At 41.3% G+C, this 24,234-nt stretch overlaps 1 long non-coding RNA gene across 1 annotated transcript; it reads right to left on the bottom strand.

Moving 5' to 3' along the window:
• Nucleotides 1–7,577: 7,577 nt before the first annotated feature.
• LOC310858748 lies at nucleotides 7,578–8,299 on the bottom strand. The gene is made up of 3 exons (XR_014569224.1): nucleotides 8,212–8,299; nucleotides 8,043–8,105; nucleotides 7,578–7,794 (listed from the first exon to the last, which is right to left on the bottom strand). It is a non-coding gene; the product is annotated as an uncharacterized lncRNA (long non-coding RNA).
• Between the last annotated feature and the right edge of the window lie 15,935 nt (nucleotides 8,300–24,234).

Below are 24,234 nucleotides of genomic sequence, written 5' to 3'. Positions count from 1 at the left end.
GTAAGCATGGAGAAGCAGCCTTCAGCCTCCACCCTAACATATCTAGAATTAAGCAAAAATCTATCTAGTTACACAGATAGATAAATTAGTATTATTGGCAAATGTGATTGGTTTAAAAAGTATTAACTGCTGCACCATGTTAGTATCTAAACCCACACTACTTCACACAAGACAAGTTTTTTGCAGCCTTTTATTATCATAGCAACTGCCAATAAAAATATTATTATTCTCCTTTCATTAAATCAAGACAGAGAAATCAATAATAATAATAATACATTTTATTTATAAGGCGCCTTTCAGGGCACTCAAGGTCGCTGTACAGGTTAAAAACAGTTAATACAAAAACTAAACTAAACTAAGGCACAGCTTGCAGCAGAAGACAGCAAAGGTCAGCCATATGCCTGCCTAAACAGGTGGGTTTTGAGGTGACTTTGGAATATGGTGATAGACATAATAAAAAAGAAAATAAGAAGCTACGTGGGTCCTTTATGTAGAGAAAACTGTATGCTCTTTGGAGAGGGTTTCATATAGCAAAGCAGCACAAGATTTCTTAAAGAGTTCTATACCTTGAGTCTATGTCACTGTGGAAGGAGGTAAAAGGTGGCTAACTTAAAAGAGGGTCCAAGGCAGCTCTGTCCAGACCCTGATGAAGGCCCATGTAGGCCGAAACGCGTTGGTCTTGTTTTTAACCCTTCTAATGAAATAAAGGATTTTTTTGTACTTGAACTGTACAGAGCTGCCTTGGACCCTCTTTTAAGTTCGCCATCTTTTACCTCCTTCCACAGTGACATAGACTCAAGGTATAGAACTCTTTAAGATTTGCATGGTGATGGGTGTTCTGATATATTTACTGTTCACAGATTTATTGCAACAGTTATAATTTTTGTAACTTATTAATTTCATGTCATGACAATATTTTTGTCCAACGAGGTTTATCCTTCTAGATCAAAATGTGTGTTTCCTTAATTTTAGTCAACATTTTTTGGAACGTCAGGGAAATTGTCGCTGGACACACAAATCCATTTGTCTTCCCACAAAAACTGTATAAATTCTCCTGAGCAATGTTAAAAGACAAGTCCGGACTAACATTTAGGCTCATTTTGCTACTGATCCCAAATGACTGGTCATGGGGTCTATTTGCAGTCGTCCAGTTTCCCTATCAGTATCAGCATATCACTACTCATGCTATTTGAAAAGAAAAAGACCACAACAAATAGCGTCAGTAGGCTATAGCGATATGCTTATTGGCTCCGCTCTACGCTATGGGGCTGCCGGGGCCAGTCATGCTATGGGGCTGCTGGGGCCAGTCATGCTATGAGGGCCACTGGGGCCAGTCATTTGGGATCAATATAGGAAAATGAGCCTTCATGTTATTTAGTCCGGTCTTGTCCTTTAAGTTGAGTAGTCCTGATCTAAACCATTTTTGTTCTTCACCCTGTTTTCACATTTTACCTGGATATTGTATTCACTTTTAGTGTGTGATACTTCATACTTGTATTGCATTGTTTAATTGTTATAACAATGTCTCATGATGCTCTCTAGGCCTGGTCTCTCAGGAAATTCATTTTAATCTCAATTAGAATTTTACATTGTTTAAAGGATATGAAAGAATGAATGAATAAACTCCCAGACAACTACAGGTCTGCTACAACTCATGCTACTATACAACTCTCATTTCTCTCCCTACGTTAGAGTCAGATTTGGATTCAACATCAGGACATGGGTCAAGTCAACAAACAAAACTGTGAGCTTTGTTGGTCTTCCTGCTAAACCACAATAAAAGTATGACAACAAAGGAGTCCAAATTTAGCTCACTGCAACTTGTTTCAGAGCATATTATTGTACCTACTGTAGGTCAGTCTACACTTTACACTGTAATTTGCTCGTTTTCAGAGGACAGAAATAAAGTCCCAAAGGGGTGACTGTGCTTTTATATCTTTAAACTCATATTTATGATTCCTCCACAAAGGCCTAAATTAGAAATGACCTGACTATTCTAAGGTTCATGTGGGATCCATCTGAATCTAAAGTAGACTAAATCAAACAGCAAAGGGGCTTTAATAACCTTTTTTCCACAGTTTTGTTTATTCAAGATTTCAGTGTATACAGTAAATCAGATAACATAACAATATATGTGACACACCCATACGGGACATACCAAAAGAATGTACATAACCACCATATGCAAAATATTGTGGTAGAAAAATAAATTGTCTAGTCTATACTAACTAGGAAAGTGACACTGACAGTTACAAACCACATAACCTGAATCAAGTTTTGAAACAAAAACAAGACAAACATACGACAAGACAAGACAAGACACAACAAGGCATGGTCATTGGTCACCCCTCCAGAACATAATGGACGTGGCAGTGCATCCACACATGGCTCCTATGGCTTTAATAACTTTGGGGGTTAATTCAATTGACAGTTCTTCTATTTTGAAGTGTAATTTTGCTATAGATAGAGACATTCAAAAATGATGTTTTGTGGTCAAATCATCTTTGGTACTGTATATTTAGCATAAGACCATCCCCCACATACAGATACGGTGGGTTGCAATTATGTAATCCCCTGCATCCACCTTACGATACAGTACACCTGACCTCAGGCCTCATACAGGCCTGTTGACCAAAGGTTGATCTAAAGATAACATGTTAGCCAGTGTTAAAAGTGGTTTTGCTAAATGGACATGCAGTTTACGGATTGCACAGCACACCAAACAGTACCCCTATGTAAATATTGTGATATTATTGTGATATACAACAAAAGCTGTTGTACAAATTTGCTAGTGATTGCATAATGTGATGACCCTCACCATTCAGACCCTCATTCAGCTTGTTCTGTATATTGATTAATGATGTTGTCATTATGGTCATGTTGAAAGAAGGAATGACCCGACCGTACCTTGAGAAACAATACTTCTGTGACATTTGAACTCATATAGGCTTTCAGGAGTGCCTGCATGTCAACTTTGCAGAAATATCACACAAAATGATCAAAAACCTCAAGTATTTCTTTTTTTGTGATTTAATGATTTACTACCTGCTAACCCTTTAAAAGCAGGGACAACTCCAGCACAGATGCCACATTCTGAGCTCTGGTTCAACATCCACCTCACATCACATCGCATTCACGGTAAGGTATAACTGTATACTGGCTGTGTACAACTTGGTTTCTTCTTATAAAATGTTTTTTTTGCATATTGAGAAAATGTCCATAACAGAATAATGTATGTAGAAGTGATAACTAGACGAAAGAGGCCTTTGTAAAGCAAATATGCATGTGGTCTTTTACAGTTTGTGTCTCGCTGAGCTGAAAGATGCAGACATCATCTGGTGTTCTAGTTTTGCTGCTGCTGATCACAGCAACAGAAATAGAAGAGGGGTCTGGTTTGCCTTCTTGTGATACCTGCAGAGCAGATGAGTTGTGTCTGCTGAACAGGGATGGAGTGACTAGTTGTGGGAAATATGGTGAGAAGATCATATTTCTTCTCTTTCAGTGAAGAACTTTTTTATCCCGTTCTGCTACAGAACGCATCTGCAGAAAGTCCCCGCTGCGCAATTATAGTTGTCTCCAAAATACATCAACACATCATCAAGCCTTAACCCATTCTGACCTGAGATCAGATTCATACAAGGTTTCCGCCGGACACACACTGGTCTGATGAACCCATTCTGACCTGAGATCAGATTCTAAAAATGTCAGTCGTTCTTCGATTTTTTTCAAAAATAGCAGACCTACAAGCTCGTATCGCGCCACTCGGTGGCGCGATACGAGCTTGTAGATCTGCTATTTTTCAATAGCTAAAGCATAACATGATGCTGACACCAAAATGGGTGCCCGTTCAGAATGGGTTAATAAAAAACCATGCTGGGTTTGTGCTTCCAGTTCCAGAGTTGTTGTGTGGGAGGAACTACCTGGAGGTTGGTCTGTTGGTGTCCAGGCTGGAGCCATCTGGTCTGGATGCCTCTACAGCTCACCTGGCTGATCAACGCTGCTCCACCCACGAGGACCGCAACGGAACCGTGTGGTACCAAGTGGAGCGCAAGGAGGGAAGCTGTGGAAACACCCTGCAGGTACAATACTCTCGGTCATTATTTCTTTGTAAAAGAGACTATATGGTGTCTTGTCAGGTACTGAGAAAACTACCTGACAAACAGCATCAAACACAATGGATGGTTTCTAAAGTAGAATTAACCACTTTCAACGTGGCGTCCCTATATTTTGGGCATGTCATTATGGGTGAACGTTTTCAATGACAAAAATATGTAGGCTATATTTCGAAAAATATCTATACAAGCTAACAATGTAATGCAATGTGAGCTTTTAAAGCCCAAACCACACCAATGATTCGCCATGCAACCACTGAGCTGGTTCAGTATAGTGCTAAAGTGGTTTTAAATGAAAAATGACGATTTCGTTTTGTGGGATTATTTTACAATGTGTAACAGTTTGAACAGTATTATATGATTCCCAAATCTTAACCAGTCCTCCTGTTCCTCTCCCTCAGACCAATGGCACCCATGCAACCTACTCCAACACTTTGTTCATCTACACTGCTGGTCAGACACCTTTCAGCACCCCCGTGGACATCCCCTTCTCCTGTGTCTACCCCATGGATGCTTACGCTAGCCTAGATGTGGCCATCAAACCATACCTGGAGTAAGTGCAGGAACACAGTGTTATCAAGCTGAATTTGACACTGGACTTTTGCACTTAGCCTTCACCATATTTCACTAATCACTTATACCTCAGTAGAAGTTGTAGAAGCTCATGTTTAAGGTTCTATACAGTGCATGTACCGATCACTGAAAAAATTTACTGTAAGAAATATGACATTGGTAAGGACTTACATTTTGTGTTCATAGTTAGTTAGTTAGTTAGTTAAATTAAACAGCAGGATTGGATGAGTTTCCTTTGTCATGTCTGATTTACAGTACATTTCACCTCTTTGCAGGCTGGAAGGGAAGAGCATTGTAGGACTTGGTGACCATGCCGGAGCCTCCATGTCTCTGTTCCAGAACCCCAACTACACAGAGCCCTACCCATCAGGCAAGGTCACCCTCTCACTGGGTTCTGCCATGCATGTAGGCGTGTTTGTAGAGGAGACCGAAACAGAGCGCTTTGTGGTCGTTCTGGACGACTGCTACACCACTCACTCCTCAAACCCTGATGACCCTATGAGATACTTCCTCATTCAGAACAAGTATGTTGTTGTTGGTGAGATTACAGCCATAATGTGATCAAGTCTGTCTCCTTTAACTGTTTGTAAATGAATGCTCTTCCAGGTGCCCTAGCGACCGTCGCCAGGTGACAGTGGATGAGAGCGGATCTTCCCTCCAGGCTCGTTTCTCTGCTCTGCTCTTCCTGTTCCAGGGAGACTACAGAGATGTCTTCCTTCACTGCAGCCTCAACCTGTGTGACCAGATGGCCTCCTCCTGCTCTCCTGTAAGCCTTGCCTTGCATGGTTTATGCCGCCATTGGTGAATGAATGTGTGTGTGAATGGGTGAATTGATGCACAATGCGCTATATAAATGCACCATTTACTCCAGATGAGAGATTTTGAAGAGCTGCTTTAAATACCTTCTATTTAATGTCTGCTGACTTGACCGTCTTGTTTCCCACCATTACACTTTGAGGATTGAAACTTAAATGTGCAACTTTCATAAGAAATCATTATAGGCTATGTATTAGGATTAGGGAAACAACATCACATGCAAAGTCGGGTTACAATGTACAGTTTTTTTTTTTTTATATAACCCTTAATGCAGGGTTACTTTGAAGTAGTTCAATGTACTGAACCTATAACTTTATTTCTTTAGGCCTGTAGTAAAAGGAGAGCCCGGTCTTCCCCTAAATCGTTTCTTCTCAAACCACTCACCATTGGACCAATCACCTGTGAGTATAGAGATCGTCTCAAAGTCAACCATGTTGACACAATGCGTGAGTGATTCAGCAACCCACAATTCTGAGGGGGCACAATTATAGAGGGGGTTGGGGGAATGATGAAAATTTCTGCTGACATTTGCTGCTACCACTTAATCTTGGAAAATACCTCAATTCTGTCTGCTTCACCCCAAATATGTAAATGGTAAATCCACATTCAAAACACTATATCCACAATGCAAATACATTTAATGCACAGATTAATGCACAATAACAGATTAAATAAATCTGCCAACATGGTAATATATAGCTGTATTTTCAAATGCATTTTTGAAGATATTTACCATTGCATCTTAACATGGAGATAATTGACTGTGTTGCTAACTATAACATTGATACATCGACCTCGTACTAGTAGTTCAAAGTAACAGCTCACTGCCATACGATTCAGACATCATAAGTCACTGCTAGTGACCTCTTATCACCAACTTAACACATTAACAACATAACAATATTGATATAATTCTCTTTTTCTTATTTTAGTGTCATAGATGTTGGACCAACTCAGTTCAAGAAACAGAGGGTAGATGAAACTCTCAATATAGAAAGCTGACGATGGCTTTGTATGGAAACACATGTGTTCTGTTCATTTGTACCATTCTGATGCCCTAGCTTGCATTAAAGGCATTTATCTTCACATTTATTTGGAAGTGCTGGTATTTACTTACACTTCTGCATTCAAATACAAGACAACACATTTGAAGTTCTTTACATTTTTTGCCCTGCTTCTGGGAGGAGCTTTAAACATGCGAACAAGAAGGCACTGGAGCAGCTCAGACGATTTAGGCCCTTGGCACAGGGTGCAAATAAAAAGTGACAACCTTTCGATGTGTAAGTTACATCTTCGTCAGGTCTTTAACATGTTTTATAACTAGAGGCAGCTTTGTTCCAACATTACTGCTGGACCCTGATATTATTTAAAAAAAAACTTTTCATACATGTCCACTTTCTTTCAAAATGGTATTATTATTATTATTACTATTTTGAATTATTGGCCAAACATATTTTGATAGACAAGAAGAAATTCTGTTGAATGTCTGCATTGAGGTTGCAGTGTAAAAGAACATGGGCTTCCGATTCAACAGATCATTGCATAGCGTACAATAATGTCTATCAGCTGGGGTGTTGGTGTATCTGAATGTATCTGAATTTGGCAAAGGCGTTTCTAAGCTGTCTTGAAATTATACTTTTTACAGTGCTCTGTGTCAAAGTCACTCTTATAGGAAATATATGTGCGTAGCTTATTTCCTTCCTGTAGCAGGTCAGCAGGATGTGGGACATAGCTTTGAAATGATAGTTGCCGATGATGAGTCAGTGAGGACTGTTTCCGCTCTTTTCTCAATCACACCAATAGGTAACATTGTCATTGCTTACAAGATTCTACATAATGACAATGACAATCCTGTTCAAGGACCAGATTCAAGTGACAATCAAAGTAGTCTAGTTGCACTGGACAGCTCAGAAACACAAGTTACAGTTGACATTTGTAAATAGTATAGCATAAAAAAGCATGTATAAAGTTTGGTTAACATAACTAGCATCTATCTAAATAGGCATCTATAATACAAGGAAATAAGGATTACAAACAAGTGATGAGCTACAGAAATTCTACAAAGTGCACCACCAGAATATGTTTAAATCCACTATTTTGCAGTTTGCACAGCACATCATATCTGTTTGGGTTTTTAGCATTCAGATGCCACTCGTGTGTTTTCGTAGATATCATCTGCCACTCGTGTGTTTTCGTAGATATCATCTGCCACTCGTGGGTTTTCGTAGGTATCATCTTCACCTTGAAAGGTGTTAGTGCACATCGTATCTTGATTTGCGTACACGTCCTTAGGCTGCAAATACAAATATGACAATGAAGTAAGTCTCTGTTATTATCCACAACCACCAGCATGTGCTAATTGTGCTATTCACTCACAAACGTTAAGCCTATACTGCACCTGCATCTGCATGAATCTATTATTTAAACCAGATAAACATAATATGGGGAATTATGCTATATAACCAAAGGTTATGAAGTACTTATAAGAACATGTATAGTCCCTTCTACCTGCAATTATTAAGAAAGCTACATTGTTCTGACCTGAGTCTGTTGAAGTTCCATGTTTGGAAGTTGTAGTCCGCAAGTGGATCCGTGAATCATATGCTGTGTTAAAGAAGATTATGTATGTTAAAGATCTCTGTGCTGTACCTACATGATGATGACAGCATACAGTATATAAGCCAAGCCCATCACTACATCTACATCATACCTCAGTTCTCCTCGATGTGTTAATGTACAACACTGTAGCAGCCAGAAAAACAGAATATTAGACCTCAATGCAACAATTGTGTGTGCGTGTGTGCATGCATGCGTGCGTGCGTGCGTGTGTGTGTGCGTGTGTGTGTGTGTGTGTGTGTATGTGTGTGTGTGTGTGTGTGTGTGTGTGTAATAAAACATACCCTCATCCTGGTTACATTTATTGTTGCATATAATGGCCAGGGCAAGTGTAGCAACTAGTACTGCACCCAGGACAGCAGGAACAATGAATTTCACATACTTAATGAGCAGACCTAGACCTGGAAATAGAAAACCATTTAGTTGGTTCACTTTCCATGCCACTGACAATAATTAAAACAAACATAAATATAAGGTATAACTGAGAGACAAACTTTTAAAATAACTACACTGTAGACATACTGTACCTGTCACAGAGTGAGAGACTTTATTGGAGGTTGTGTTGGAGGTTGTGTTGGAGGTTGTGTTCAGTAGTTGTGGTAAGGAGACTGTTGGAGAACATACACAATAGTGTCACGTTTTTCATTTGAAAAATTGTTGTTTTGAGCGGGCACACAGTCATGTCAAAATATTATAAATTAGTCACACCAGGGGCCACATTGTACAAAAACAGCTTAGTGCTGTTACTGGCCCCCAGGGGCCAAAACGTCGTCAAGGTGCTCTGATCCTCACCAAACTTGGCACAAACACCGTTCAGGGTCTGGCATGAGAAAGTCACACCAGAAAACCTACATTTCACACATAAGGGGTGCACAGCACAGCACAATACAGGAATATGATGATCACATGCACAGTCTGAATATCTACTGTATATCTCTTCAGACTAATTTACCTGACAGGTGAATGTTGGTATAGTTTCCAGCGCTCCATGCCTTATCTGAGCCACACCAGTATGTCCCAGCATGCTGTTCTCTCAGCGCTGTGATGGTGACCAGGAATTGGTTGGAATCAGAGTTGTTATCTTGTGACAACCTGAGATCTGTGTGATGTGTCTTTTCGCTCGTCACAATATCGTCACAGCTGTGGCGTTGTTCTCCCTTACAGAAGAACTTGGCATTGAGCTTGTGTTTTGGCGGATAAGGACACTGTATATCTATTGGATGTCCCTCTGTTCCATTCAGCTCCACCGTCTTTACACAGCACCATTCTATAAAACAGAAGAAGGGTGTTTTTGAGTGGTGCAACCACTCTCTTACGGAGCTATGTGTGTGGCTGGGTGGCTGGGTGGGTGGGTGCGTCTGAGCACGAAAACAGCATGGTTGTTTTTCACCACCTGTGCGCAACCTAACACACACACAAACACACACGCACATATTAACTGTATATATAATAATAATAAACTTTATTTGTATAGCACTTTTCATACATAAATGCAGCTCAAAGTGCTTCACAGGGCAGGACACAAAAATAAAATACAATAAAACACAAGTAGTTAAAATGATAGAACAATGGCAGAGGACAAAATTGAATATAAGAACATCAAAAAAAAAAAAGAAAAAAAAAAAAAAAACTCAACTAAAAGCAAGGGTGAAGAGGTGAGTCTTGAGTTGAGATTTAAAAATGTCTACAGAGGGTGCGTGTCTGAGCTCGAATGGAAGTTTATTCCAGGCTGTTGGGCCATAGAAGCAAAAAGCTGCCTCACCATACTTTTTTGTGCACATTCTTTTAGGCACTTCAAGTAGGCCAGCATTGGAGGACCTGAGGGGGCGGCTAGGGACATATCTAGGTAGGCAGTCACGGAGGTACGGAGGTGCGAGACCATTGAGAGCTTTATAGACAAGTAAAATAATTTTTAAATCAATCCTAAAAACAACAGGAAGCCAGTGCAGTGATGCCAAAACTGGAGTAACTGGAGTTCTCTCATCTTAGTTCTAGTTACAACTCTAGCTGCTGCATTTTGGACAAGTTGTAGTCTGTCAGTTGTTTTCTTAGGCAGTCCTGACAAGAGCGCATTGCAGTAGTCAAGCCGAGAAAAAACAAAGGCGTGGATTAGCGTTTTTGCATCGTCCAAGGACAAATAGGCTCTGATTCGTGCAATATTTCTAAGGTGAAAAAAGGCAATCTTGGTAACATGATTAATGTGTGAATTAAAATTCAATTCAGAATCAATAATAACCCCCAGGTTCTTTACTGTACTGTTACTTTCTACAGTCAGGTTGCCAAGTCAGGTTGCCAAGTCAGGTTGCCAAGTCATATGGTGATTTCGGGTGTGCCAGTACAGTACAGTGACAGTACAGTAGAGGGTAAGTAGAGGGACCCCCACACGGTAACTCTCTCATTTCTCAACCGTTTCGGACGCGGGGCGGCTCGCCGGAATCGGGCCGGCACCCTGGGTGCGTTCCTGTGGGTCTGGAACCCCCCCACCCCCCACCCGACCCCCACACGGAGTTGCACCACTCACTTCACGGGTGTGATTTGTCTTCTCTCATGACATTATAGTAAGCACATTTTGCATTGTATATAGCTTAGAGTATAGGCTACACTGGGTTTCATGTTGGTCTTGAGGAAGAGTCAGCGAGTACATCCCATCACAACCACAGACTGACTATGCAGATGACCTTGCCCTAGTCTCATACTGTACAGCAGAGAAAGGAAGGGAACTAGGAATAATAATACTGAAATGGAGGGCAAAAACCAGTAATGGCATTCAACACGGAGGACAGAACCATTCGATTTTGCCAGCAGAACGGTAGTCGAGGACTTCAAATATCTGGAGAGTGTGGAAATCTGAGATGGGAAACAACATCAAGAGATGGCCGAATGAATGCTGCTGTACGAGGCCGAGACATGGACGCTGACAGGACAGCAGGAAAAAGCCCTGCATGGCGTCTACACAAGAATGCAACGAATGGCCTGACTGACGGGGCAATGCAATGTGTCAGGATAACGGCACAGCAGAGCTCTGGACCCTGATGCTATAGGTAGGAATGAGAGGGTGGAGTTTGTGTCGGCCAGTCCGCACCCTCGCATGTATAATAATCAGTGCTAATGCACTGTCATATGGCCGAGGATATGACTGTGCCCTCTCACCTTTGACCTCCAGGTGAATAGCAGAGAAGTGGTCCAAGCTTGTGTAGCTCTGGAAACCACAGAGGTACCTCCCAGAGTCCTCATGGCTCAAAGCACTCATGTTCACTGTGAACTCTCCTGCTGCTGTGTCATCGTTCAGAGTGAGTCGTCCCTCTCTGTTGCGGTCAGAAGTCACCAGTGCATTCTGCCAACAGGTGGAGGACTGATTTCCTCTGCAGAAATACTTGACGCTGCTCCGATGCTTGGCTGTGTAGGGACATCGGATGGATATAGGACCTTCTGTATAACCCTGGACTGTAGTCACGTGGTCTGCACAGCACCTGTCTGATGAATCAAACGACATGCATCAGAAACTTCCACAAGTACAGATCCGCGCACAGAATTACCATAAGAAAAAAAGAACTTCGACAAGTCAAACATTTTTTAATAATAACAAGCCCTCAGTATGAACAAAAGCTTAGTTTATGGAAGTATCGATAAAGGAATTACATTTTTTTGGCTGTCATATGACTAGTCCATTTCACATTGTTAAATTATTTACCACATTGTTAGTGTTGCAACATCCAACTCGACTCTCCCCAGTGTCCACATCCTTAAACTAATATGCATTAAGTATGTTTGAAAGAAATGGATAAAGAAAGAGAGAAAATACTAAAGCTGACATCATTTTACAAATGTTCTATATTTTATGGTCTTGAGGCATGGATAAAAACAATTAAATCATACTATTTCTATAGCCATAACAATGGTAAAATAGAGTCTGTCAAACAACTCTGATAACATATGTACCTGGGACTACTTCCAGCTGTACTTCCGTATAGAGGTCTTTCCCTTTAACGCTCACTCCACACCAGTATTGTCCTGCATCGCTCAGCTGAAGGCCAGTGATGGTGACTGGAAATTCTCTGTTTTTAGTATCATCACGAACAGAGTATCTGCCCATCTTAATTACTTCAGTCAGAGTGGGCCAGTTAATTTGGGTCTCAATGAGAACATCAGCACTGCCACAGCTTCCTTTACACAAGTAGTTCTGGTAATTAGACCCATATCCGTCTTGGTAGGGGCAGAGAATTTGAACTTCACTCCCTTGGTATCCGGCCACACGAATCACTTCAGCTGCACTTAAATAACACATAGCAGCTGTAGGGAGAGGACAGACATGAAATCAGAAAATGGGTCTTTCTTTCGTCAAAAACGTCTTTCACAAAATAGGCCTATTTAAAAAAATATATATATCTAAAACATTTAGGATGGGGTGTTACATTTTTCCCCCAAATGGTGTTATCCCCAATTCAACACTATCTATCCTCAACATGTTTAGGTCTGCTTTACTGACTTTTGCCACAGAATAAACATGAAAACCAGTAGGGAAATTTGCCAGAGAAAATTCAAGAATTCAATATAACTTATGAATATTTCAATTAAACATTGTTTGGGGAAAAAATGATTGTGTGCTAAAAGGAAACACATGTAGAACTGCCGCACTGGGCACAGCCTTTCCAACTTCAGTCTCTGCTAAACTAACTGCCTATATCTACAAGCTCCATTAGCAGGCAGCAGCATATTTTGTCTAAATTGTCTTTGTGGCCAACAAATGTACTAGCTACATTTGCAAACAGTGCTGTTGACCATGTTGTTACATGGTCCATATATAACGTGTGCACCAACAGACAATGCCAATATGCTATATTAATATTAGAACGTTTTAAAAACAGATTAATTATTGACGACAATGCAACCTGTGGTGGGTGCAACGTCACTGAAAACTTTCATAATAGCAATTAAATTAATTTAGGCCTACTCACGAGTGCTGGAATCGTGAAATGGAGGATGTAAGAACACACTTTTGTTGCATTAGAGCAGGGTAAATATGAAGTTTTGCGCCAAGGTCTTGTTTATATTCCTCTTACATAGGCTGTATGTTATTGTCGCAACAACACACGTTGGTCGGTCTGAGTGAGGGGGGCCTTCCTGATTGAGGGGGCTTCTGACGGCGTCGCTTACTCGCTTCCCCTCTGTCAGAGGAGGAAGCGACCCCCCCAAACAGGCTGCTCCCCCCCCCCCCACCCCCTCCCTCCCGAAAACTGCTACAGAAACTGTCAGACGAGAAGACCAAAAACACTAGCGGGGGTTCTTATGTTGCGTTATATTTTTCGAAAGAAGCAACAGCTGTACCTATAGTCTCGTACCAGGCCCTGCAAGCTTCGGGCCCTGGCGCTTAAACTCCACCTAGTTCCATTGTTAGTCCGGCTCTGCTAACGCTTCCTCATATGCGGGGAGGAACGGTCAGGGTTTGTGGGTTTTGTTTCGTAACGTACTACATGATTAGGCAACCTAGGCTTGCTCGCCCCCCTTTTTTCAGCGGACCATGCACTCGCCCCCAGCGGTTCTCCTATTCTTGTATTTGTTTCACTGAGGTTAAGGTTAGGAATAAGGTTAGGGTTAGGCATAGTTTTATTTAGGCTATGATTAGAAATAAGTTTAGGTTTAGGCATAGTTTTACTGAGGTTACATTTAGGAATGCCTGGTGGCGACTGTTCTGAAATCACCGGATTTGACTCGGGCGAGGCCTACAGCCAGAATCACACAAACACATGCATCAAAAGTAGCAGATCAAGTAGTATAGCCCCTTTCGGAACCAGATCAAGCTGCTTGGAGATCTGTTACTTTTGCTATTTTTTTATTTGAATCCTAAAAATTTACTTTTTTGTTTTGGACATTTTTCTGTCAGGTTTCCACCTGACAGAAAACAGAAACAAATGAGGGCCGCTATATTTAAAATTCCCAGGCTCATTTTTAAGCAATTTGGTGAAGCATGAAAAAGTGATTGTTTTGCTTACAAATGTAGTAATATTCATTTTGACAACACAAAAACTCTCTCAAACTTTAATTCTACAACAGGTCGTTAAGAGGAAGCAATCTGATTGGTTGAAACAGCCTTCTATCCAGTGGTTTAACCAGCACACACCAGTACACCACCACTAATCAAAACAAAGAATTCAGCTGCTCTGTTCTCCCAGAGCGCTAGCAAACTCGGTGGCTAGGCTAGCTTTGGACATTTGTGGTCGTAGTGACTACATCTGTCATTAAAAAAACCACTCTGTTTCTGAATCCTCCATTATAAATGCGGTAAACGGCGCAAAAGAATATTGCCCGCGCCCCTAGCGGCCAGGGTTCTCTTGCGCATTTACAATGGAGAGAAAAGCAAGATGGCCGCCAGATTCCGAGACAGAGTTGATTAAAATACCTTTTTTATTGAAAAATAAGCATGTTTCGTGTTTAATCTGATTCCGAACACCTCACAAACAAGTGGGGCAACATTTAAAGCAGCTTCGATTTTGCATTTGTACAATTAAGGTAAGAGTGATTTTGAGGCACAAACGTTCAACTTTCGACGTTAAGGGGGGGGGGGGGGGGGGGGGGGGGGTTATCTTTTAGACTCTCGTAGAGAGATTCGTCAGAATCGAAAAAAACCCTCTACGAGAATCTAAATGTTTGGGCTAACATGTACCTAAGTATTTCTGCATTATACTCAAATGTGATTTTCAACCATGAAATATAGAATACCAAAAACGTTGAGTGATTCTTAAGTTGTACTAAACAAGAAACATGTTTCATACTGTACATAAGAACTGCCAGAACCAACTGTGTAATGAGAGAATGAAAATTTAAAATTAACACTTTATCCCCAAAATTCCACAAATCTATACAAATTCTGCCCCGTCCCAAATTTTTAAATAATGCAAAAAAACAAACAAACAAAAGACAATACTTGAATAGATTTACAGCACGGAATGAGTCTGACTATACACTATATGGTATACTATACAATATTTATTACAATAAATAACAATGAGCTATCGACTCTCTTGACAGCCTGATCAAGTGATGACAAGATAATTTTTTGTTTAAAATGAAATAAAGAAATAAGTAAGAAGCTAAAGCACATACCACCAAAGAGGAAAGGCATTAGGTCTTGTAGGCTCTGCATGTTCAAGATGAGTGCATGCCTTTTGTCCGACGGGGCATTGGTCCGAACGACAACCTACCTCCTCCCTCACCCTAACCCTAACCTCCCCCGGGGCAGACACCTAAACCTAACCGCAACCCTCTCCCGACCCGCAGCGCACCTCTGTCGGATGATAGTATGCCTCCCGTTCAAGATGTGACATGAAACACAAACACTGCAGAAGCAGTAGGCCTAATGTCACTAACTGTGAAAGTAATGCTCAGTTCCTCAAAACAAAGTTATGTTATGTGAATAAGAGTGTGTGTGCCCCCTCCTGTAACATGTGAAAACAAAAGTCAGCATTTGTTTTGTTTTCACTTGTTACAGGAGGCACACACTCTTGTGTTGTACACTAAATGTTGTATTATCAGCCTATTAACAACTTCATACTATTATCTTCCCCCAGATTAACATTGATGCAGAACTGAAAAGCTATCATCTACTATGGTTAACTTAATATCTATTCATTTTATTTATCTGCAATAAGAGTATTGTAGGACATTACACAGACTGAGAAGGTGTACTTGACAACATTGTTTGTCTTGTAAAGTGACTTTATCCATTCATCCGTCATTGTCATATGTTTCATACACCTTAGGCTTGAACAATCAAGTCCTATTATGTCCTACTTTACACACTGACAATATATATGGCCCAGGCCAGCAGTAGGCTACCTGTCTGTGTCATGCCTGAATGTCTGCCACTGAGGGGCAGTGTTTCCATCCTAATGCCCTTTACTGGTGACATGATAGCCTTGACTGAGAGGATGCATTTCTTATTTCGAAAGTATAAAGGTTTGTGTGTACTGTAGGCTACTGTTCTGCAATCAGTATGTAATGACTCATGAGGAGAGAATCACTGATCTGATCTGAATTCTAAATTCTAAAGTTCAGTCTTTGTATATCTAAGGCCCAAACGAAATATGTCATTACACCAAAAGAAGGTGTCTCTCCCTGTATAGTTCACCATAAGCACTCATAAAGCTTATAGCCCAGTCCTTGTCTCGGCTGACTGTACTGCAAGCCATCAAAATGTTACATCACCAAATGAAACATATTAGATATACCCTCTCTGAGAAAATAAATACCAGCATGTTAGTAAAAATACAAGCTATATCCTTCAATATTATATTAATAAAAATACAATCTCATAGCCTACATTAGGACTGGCACCAGCTAATAGGGCCCAATGAGGCTTTTCTACAACATTTCAACATTTCACCTTGTGGCAGAAGTGAAAGGGCTTCAGGAGGTGTGATCTACAGCAGGGGTAGGCAACCTTTGGCACTGGTGCCAACCTTGGCACAAAGGAGGGTGATCACTGGCACACTGGAATAAATTAAAATGAACAACTACCGGTAAATAAACAATAAAAGAAATGTAGTCAAATAAATTAATTCACTCATATTTGTATGTAAATTACATCTTACATCTTACATTTTCTCAATCACACCAATAGGTAACATTGTCATTGCTTACAAGATTCTACATAATGACAATGACAATCCTGTTCAAGGACCAGATTCAAGTGACAATCAAAGTAGTCTTTTTGCACTGGACAGCTCAGAAACACAAGTTACAGTTGACATTTGTAAATAGTATAGCATAAAAAAGCATGTATAAAGTTAACACAGGCATCTATAATACAAGGAAATAAGGATTACAAACAAGTGATGAGCTACAGAAATTCTACAAAGTGCACCAGCAGAATATGTTTAAATCCACTATTTTGCAGTTTGCACAGCACATCATATCTGTTTGGGTTTTTAGCATTCAGATGCCACTCGTGTGTTTTCGTAGATATCATCTGCCACTCGTGTGTTTTCGTAGATATCATCTGCCACTCGTGTGTTTTCGTAGATATCATCTGCCACTCGTGGGTTTTCGTAGGTATCATCTTCACCTTGAAAGGTGTTAGTGCACATCGTATCTTGATTTGCGTACACGTCCTTAGGCTGCATACAAATATGACAATGAAGTAAGCACAGAGTCCTCTCTGTTATTATCCACAACCACCAGCATGTGCTAATTGTGCTATTCACTCACAAACGTTAAGCCTATACTGCACCTGCATCTGCATGAATCTATTATTTAAACCAGATAAACATAACATGGGGAATTATGCTATATAACCAAAGGTTATGAAGTACTTATAAGAACATGTATAGTCCCTTCTACCTGCAATTATTAAGAAAGCTACATTGTTCTGACCTGAGTCTGTTGAAGTTCCATGTTTGGGAGTTGTAGTCCGCAAGTGGATCCGTGAATCATACGCTGTGTTAAAGAACATTATGTATGTTAAAGATCTCTGTGCTGTACCTACATGATGATGACAGCATACAGTATATAAGCCAAGCGGCAAGCCCATCACTACATCTACATCATACCTCAGTTCTCCTCGATGTGTTAGCGTACAACTCTGTAGCAGCCAGAAAAACAGAATATTAGACCTCAATGCAACAATTGTGTGTGCGTGTGTGCATGCGTGCGTGCGTGCGTGTGTGTGTGCGTGTGTGTGTGTGTGTGTGTGTGTGTGTGTGTAATAAAACATACCCTCATCCTGGTTACATTTCTTTTTGCATATAATGGCCAGGGCAAGTGTAGCAACTAGTACTGCACCCAGGACAGCAGGAACAATGAATTTCACATACTTAATGAGCAGACCTAGACCTGGAAATAGAAAACCATTTAGTTGGTTCACTTTCCATGCCACTGACAATAATTAAAACAAACATAAATATAAGGTATAACTGAGAGACAAACTTTTAAAATAACTAGACATACTGTACCTGTTACAGGTGTCACAGAGTGAGAGACGTTATTGGAGGTTGTGTTCAGTAGTTGTGGTAAGGAGACTGTTGGAGAACATACACAATAGTGTCACGTTTTTCATTTGAAAAATTGTTGTTTTGAGCGGGCACACAGTCATGTCAAAATATTATAAATTAGTCACACCAGGGGCCACATTGTACAACACAGCTTAGTGCTGTTACTGGCCCCCAGAAGAAGGGTGTTTTTGAGTGGTGCAACCACTCTCTTACGGAGCTATGTGTGTGGCTGGGTGGGTGGGTGCGTCTGAGCACGAAAACAGCACGGTTGTTTTTCACCACCTGTGCGCAACCTAACACACACACAAACACACACGCACATATTAACTGTATATATGGTGATTTCGGGTGTGCCAGTACAGTACAGTGACAGTACAGTAGAGGGTACAGTAAGTAGAGGGACCCCCCACACGGTAACACTCTCATTTCTCAACCGTTTCGGACGCGGGCCGGCTCGCCGGAATCGGTGGGTCTGGAACCCCCCCCCACCCGACCCCCACACGGAGTTGCACCACTCACTTCACGGGTGTGATTTTTCTTCTCTCATGACATTATAGTAAGCACTTTTTGCATTGTATATAGCTTAGAGAAGGGGTACTCAACTGGCGGACCGCGGTCCGCGACCGGACCGCGGACCACCTCTTTAAGTTAATAATATAAATAACATCAGATGGTACATTTCTCATGTGAAATTGCTGCAAAGGCCCCCAAAATGTCCCCCAAGGGCCCCCAAAATTCTGACGCGCGCTACGCGCGCGCGCAGTGTGATTTGGATTTGGAGTTCCACTCCGGGCCTGCACTCTGCACCCCATTATTGGTTGGTTGGAAGGGGATCTGATTTGTATAAGCTTGGCTTGACCATACTAAACGGGCCTAGAGCCCCGCTCTCCGATGGACGCCGCGCATGGGACCGGACCTCGGTCTTATTCAAAAAAATATTTGTGGACCTTCATCATTTCTAGTTGAGGACCCCTGGCTTAGAGTATAGGCTACACTGGGTTTCATGTTGGTCTTGAGGAAGAGTCAGCGAGTACATCCCATCACAACCACAGACTGACTATGCAGATGACCTTGCCCTAGTCTCATACTGTACAGCAGAGAAAGGAAGGGAACTAGGAATAATAATACTGAAATGGAGGGCAAAAACCAGTAATGGCATTCAACACGGAGGACAGAACCATTCGATTTTGCCAGCAGAACGGTAGTCGAGGACTTCAAATATCTGGAGAGTGTGGAAATCTGAGATGGGAAACAACATCAAGAGATGGCAGAATGAATGCTGCTGTACGAGGCCGAGACATGGATGCTGACAGGACAGCAGGAAAAAGCCCTGCATGGCGTCTACACAAGAATGCAACGAATGGCCTGACTAACGGGGCAATGCAATGTGTCAGGATAACGGCACAGCAGAGCTCTGGACCCTGATGCTATAGGTAGGAATGAGAGGGTGGAGTTTGTGTCGGCCAGTCCGCACCCTTGCATGTATAATAATCAGTGCTAATGCACTGTCATATGGCCGAGGATATGACTGTGCCCTCTCACCTTTGACCTCCAGGTGAAGAGCAGAGAAGTGGTCCAAGCTTGTGTAGCTGTGGAAACCACAGAGGTACCTCCCAGAGTCCTCATGGCTCAAAGCACTCATGTTCACTGTGAACTCTCCTGCTGCTGTGTCGTCGTTCAGAGTGAGTCGTCCCTCTCTGTTGCGGCCAGAAGTCACCAGTGCATTCTGCCAACAGGTGGAGGACTGATTTCCTCTGCAGAAATACTTGACGCTGCTCCGATGCTTGGCTGTGTAGGGACATCGGATGGATATAGGACCTTCCGCATAACCCTGGACTGTAGTCACGTGGTCTGCACAGCACCTGTCTGATGAATCAAACGACATGCATCAGAAACTTCCACAAGTACAGATCCGCGCACAGAATTACCATAAGAAAAAAAGAACTTCGACAAGTCAAACATTTTTTAATAATAACAAGCCCTCAGTATGAACAAAAGCTTAGTTTATGGAAGTATCGATAAAGGAATTACATTTTTTAGTCCATTTCACATTGTTAAATTATTTACCACATTGTTAGTGTTGCAACATCCAAGTCGACTCTCCCCAGTGTCCACATCCTTAAACTAATATGCATTAAGTATGATTGAAAGAAATGGATAAAGAAAGAGAGAGAAATACTAAAGCTGACATCATTTTACAAATGTTCTATATCTTATGGTCATGAGGCATGGATAAAAACAATTAAATCATACTATTTCTATATCTATAGCCATAACAATGGTAAAATAGTCTGTCAAACAACTCTGATAACATATGTACCTGGGGCTACTTCCAGCTGTACTTCCGCCGTATAGAGGTCTTTCCCTATAATGCTCACTCCACACAAGTATTGTCCTGCATCGCTCAGCTGAAGGCCAGTGATGGTGACTGGAAATACTCCGTTTTTAGTATCATCACGAACAGAGTATCTGCCCATCTTAATTACTTCAGTGGGCCAGTTAATTTGGGTCTCAATGAGAACATCAGCAGCACTGCCACAGCTTCCTTTACACAAGTAGTTCTGGTAATTAGACCCATAGCCCTCTTGGTAGGGGCAGAGAATTTGAACTTCACTCCCTTGGTATCCGGCCACACGAATCACTTCAGCTGCACTTAAATAACACATAGCAGCTGTAGGGAGAGGACAGACATGAAATCAGAAAATGGGTCTTTCTTTCGTCAAAAACGTCTTTCACAAAATAGGCCTATTTAAAGAAATAAAAAAATCTAAAACATTTAGGATGGGGTGTTACATTTTCCCCCCAAATGGTGTTATCCCCAATTCAACACTATCTATCCTCAACATGTTTAGGTCTGCTTTACTGACTTTTGCCACAGAATAAACATGAAAACCAGTAGGGAAATTTGCCAGAGAAAATTCAAGAATTCAATATAACTTATGAATATTTCAATGAAACATTGTTTGGGGAAAAAAATATTGTGTGCTAAAAGGAAACACAACAACACAATACAATACAAATACACAACAGCATAAACACACACACTAAGGAACACTTCACCACTTTTCAACCTATCTTCATATAATTGGTCCTCACTAATGTTCATGATAAAACACACCCATTTTTTTCTACTCTGTCTGTGTCTCACAGGAGGGCTGTGGGCAGTTCAGAGTTCAGACACCGTCCACCAATGACATCATCGTTAGGCAGATCTTTTTTTCAAATCAAAGTTTTTAATGATTTGAAATAAAGCATACAAAATTCACATGACTTACACAAAAGAAAAAGACAAGACAAAACAAACAAAAAACAAAACACACCTAGCAGTCAAAAAAAAAAAAAAAACCCTGGACAACACCCCTCCACACTCTGTTGTTGACACTCGTGGTTATATCATATGTAATGTACAAATACAAAACAATTATGTTACATGTAACATGTTATGTTACTACAACAATCCTTTGATATATAAATAAAAGTAGTCCCATATCTCATGGAACTTCCCTGATTTTTTTTAAACAAGGTTTGATTTAAAATATATTAAAATTTGTATTATCGTGAGAACTATGGCTTCCATTTTTGCATTGCAACTTTTCTGGGGGGAAAGGCCTGCAGTCTCTATTAGCTTGGATTCCCCTTCGATGATGTCACTGGTGGATGGATTTCTGAACTGCCCACATCCCTCCTATGAGACACAGACTGAGTAGAAAGAAATTGTGGTATTTTATCATGAACATTAGTGAGGACCAATTATATGAAGAGAAGTTGAAAAGTGGTCCTTTAAGTTAATGACCTGACCGGGGACGGGGTACCTACTGTCAGACTCATAGGAGTTGTGATACAGGACAAAAAGTGCATTGGATGAGAGGGGTCCCTGTTGGTTCAGACCAGTTCAGACCCAGTCTTAGCTATCCAGGGTCAGATCTGAGTCCATATATGTAGCCTGGCCTGGCATTGGATGAGAGGGGTCCCTGAACAGACCCAGTCTTAGCTATCCAGGGTCAGATCTGAGTCCATATAGCCTGGCGCGGCCAAACTCATAGCGAGGATTCACTGAGCGATTAACCCCTCTCAAGGCCCTGGCGCTTCACCAAATCAAAAGGCCCTACAGATTCAGTCAATTAATTAATTAATTAACATGCATGCGTTTAGCGCATATCCACTACTGCCTGCGGTGCCCGCTGACACACAAGACACAAGTAGAACTGCCGCACTGGGCACAGCCTTTCCAACTTCAGTCTCTGCTAAACTAACTGCAATTTTCCCGAAAAATAATTTGCCTATATCTACAAGCTCCATTAGCAGGCAGCAGCATATTTTATCTAAATTGTCTTTGGGCCAACAAATGTACTAGCTACATTTGCAAACAGTGCTGTTGACCATGTTGTTACATGGTCCATATAACGTGTGCACCAACAGACAATGCCAATATGCTATATTAATATTAGAACGTTTTAAAAACAGATTAATTATTGACGACAATGCAACCTGTGGTGGGTGCAACGTCACTGAAAACTTTCATAATAGCAATTACATTAATTTAGGCCTACTCACGAGAAATGGAGGATGTAAGAACACACTTTTGTTGCATTAGAGCAGGGTAAATATGAAGTTTTGCGCCAAGGTCTTGTTTATATTCCTCTTACATAGGCTGTATGTTATTGTCGCAACAACACACGTTGGTCGGTCTGAGTGAGGGGGGCCTTCCTGATTGAGGGGGCTTCTGACGGCGTCGCTTACTCGCTTCCCCTCTGTCAGAGGAGGAAGCGACCCCCCCAAACAGGCTGCTCCCCCCCCCTCCCTCCCGAAAACTGCTACAGAAACTGTCAGACGAGAAGACCAAAAACACTAGCGGGGGTTCTTATGTTGCGTTATATTTTTCGAAAGAAGCAACAGCTGTACCTATAGTCTCGTACCAGGCCCTGCAAGCTTCGGGCCCTGGCGCTTAAGCTCCACCTAGTTCCATTGTTAGTCCGGCTCTGCTAACGCTTCCTCATATGCGGGGAGGAACGGTCAAGGTTTGTGGGTTTTGTTTCGTAACGTACTACATGATTAGGCAACCTAGGCTTGCTCGCCCCCCTTTTTTCAGCGGACCATGCACTCGCCCCCAGCGGTTCTCGTATTCTTGTATTTGTTTCACTGAGGTTAAGGTTAGGAATAAGGTTAGGGTTAGGCATAGTTTTATTTAGGCTATGATTAGAAATAAGTTTAGGTTTAGGCATAGTTTGACTGAGGTTACATTTAGGAATACCTGGTGGCGACTGTTCTGAAATCACCGGATTTGACTCGGGCGAGGCCTACAGCCAGAATCACACAAACACATGCATCAAAAGTAGCAGATCAAGTAGCCCCTTTCGGAACCAGATCAAGCTGCTTGGAGATCTGTTACTTTTGCTATTTTTTTTATTTGAATCCTAAAAATGTACTTTTTTGTTTTGGACATTTTTCTGTCAGGTTTCCACCTGACAGAAAACAGAAACAAATGAGGGCCGCTATATTTAAAATTCCCAGGCTCATTTTTAAGCAATTTGGTGAAGCATGAAAAAGTGATTGTTTTGCTTACAAATGTAGTAATATTCATTTTGACAACACAAAATCTCTCTCAAACAGGTCGTTAAGAGGAAGCAATCTGATTGGTTGAAACAGCCTTCTATCCAGTGGTTTAACCAGCACACATACACCACCACCTAATCGTTCCTGACCGCATCACTGTCGTGGCAATAATCACGTTAAACAACACCCTCTCGTGTAATATTGCTTAATTTATACATGTACCTAGCCCAAACATTTAGATTCTCGTAGAGGGTTTTTTTTCCCGATTCTGACGAATCTCTCTACGAGAGTCTTAAAGATAACCCCCCCCAACAAAAGTTGACCGTTTGTGCCTCAAAATCACTCTTACCTTGTACAAATGCAAAATATAAGCTGCTTTAAATGTTGCCCCACTTGTTTGTGAGGTGTTCGGAATCAGATTAAACACGGAACATGCTTATTTTTCAATAAAAAAGGTATTTTAATCCACTCTGTTTCTGAATCCTCCATTGTAAATGCGGTAAACGGCGCAAAATAATATTGCCCGCGCCCCTAGCGGCCAGGGTTCTCTTGCGCATTTACAATGGAGAGAAAAGCAA

The sequence above is a fragment of the Protomyctophum parallelum genome (assembly GCF_964188405.1).
Source record: "Protomyctophum parallelum genome assembly, chromosome: 5".
NCBI classification, from domain to species: Eukaryota; Metazoa; Chordata; class Actinopteri; order Myctophiformes; family Myctophidae; genus Protomyctophum; species Protomyctophum parallelum.
The sequence above is the reverse complement of the archived record's forward strand: the minus strand, read 5'-3'. Positions and strand labels throughout refer to the sequence as shown.